This window comes from Schistocerca nitens, chromosome 6, assembly GCF_023898315.1.
Source record: "Schistocerca nitens isolate TAMUIC-IGC-003100 chromosome 6, iqSchNite1.1, whole genome shotgun sequence".
Taxonomy (NCBI): Eukaryota; Metazoa; Arthropoda; class Insecta; order Orthoptera; family Acrididae; genus Schistocerca; species Schistocerca nitens.
In genome coordinates, this window is record NC_064619.1 from 159,099,094 (window position 1) to 159,099,733 (window position 640).

General features: G+C 51.7%; 1 non-coding gene across 1 annotated transcript; it reads left to right on the forward strand.

The window, feature by feature from the left end:
- The first annotated feature begins 204 nt into the window (after positions 1-204).
- On the forward strand, positions 205-279 carry Trnas-cga (transfer RNA serine (anticodon CGA)). The gene has a single exon. It is a non-coding gene; the product is annotated as a tRNA-Ser (tRNA).
- Positions 280-640: the final 361 nt, after the last annotated feature.

A 640-nucleotide genomic window follows, 5' to 3' on the forward strand; every position in this document is an offset into this window, starting at 1 on the left:
ACTTTTTCAGTTCTTTCTCTACGTCAGTTACATCGCTTACTATGCCCTCCATCTGGGGATCAGCTCGATGATCAAACGACGATAAGAAATTTCCTGGCAGATTAAAACTGTGTGCCGGACCGAGACTCGAACTCGGGACTTTTGCCTTTCGCGGGCAAGTGCTCTACTGGCAGAAGTAAAGCTGTGAGGACTGGTCGTGAGTCGTGCTCGGATAGCTCAGTTGGTAGAGCACTTGCCCGCGAAAGGCAAAGGTCCCGAGTTCGAGTCTCGGTCCGGCACACAGTTTTAATCTGCCAGGAAGTTTCATATCAGCGCACACTCCGCTGCAGAGTGAAAATCTCATTCTGGAAACATCCCCCAGGCTGTGGCTAAGCCGTGTCTCCGCATATCCTTTCTTTCAGGAGTGCTGGTTCTGCAAGGTTCGCAGGAGAGCTTCTGCAAACTTTGGAACGTAGGAGACGAGGTACTGGCAGAAGTAAAGCTGTGAGGACGGGTCGTGAGTCGTGCTCGGATAGGTCAGTTGGTAGAGCACTTGCCCGCGAAAGGCAAAGGTCCCGAGTTCGAGTCTCGGTCCGGGACACAGTTTTAATCTGCCAGGAAGTTTCATATCAGCGCACACTCCGCTACAGAGTGAAAATCT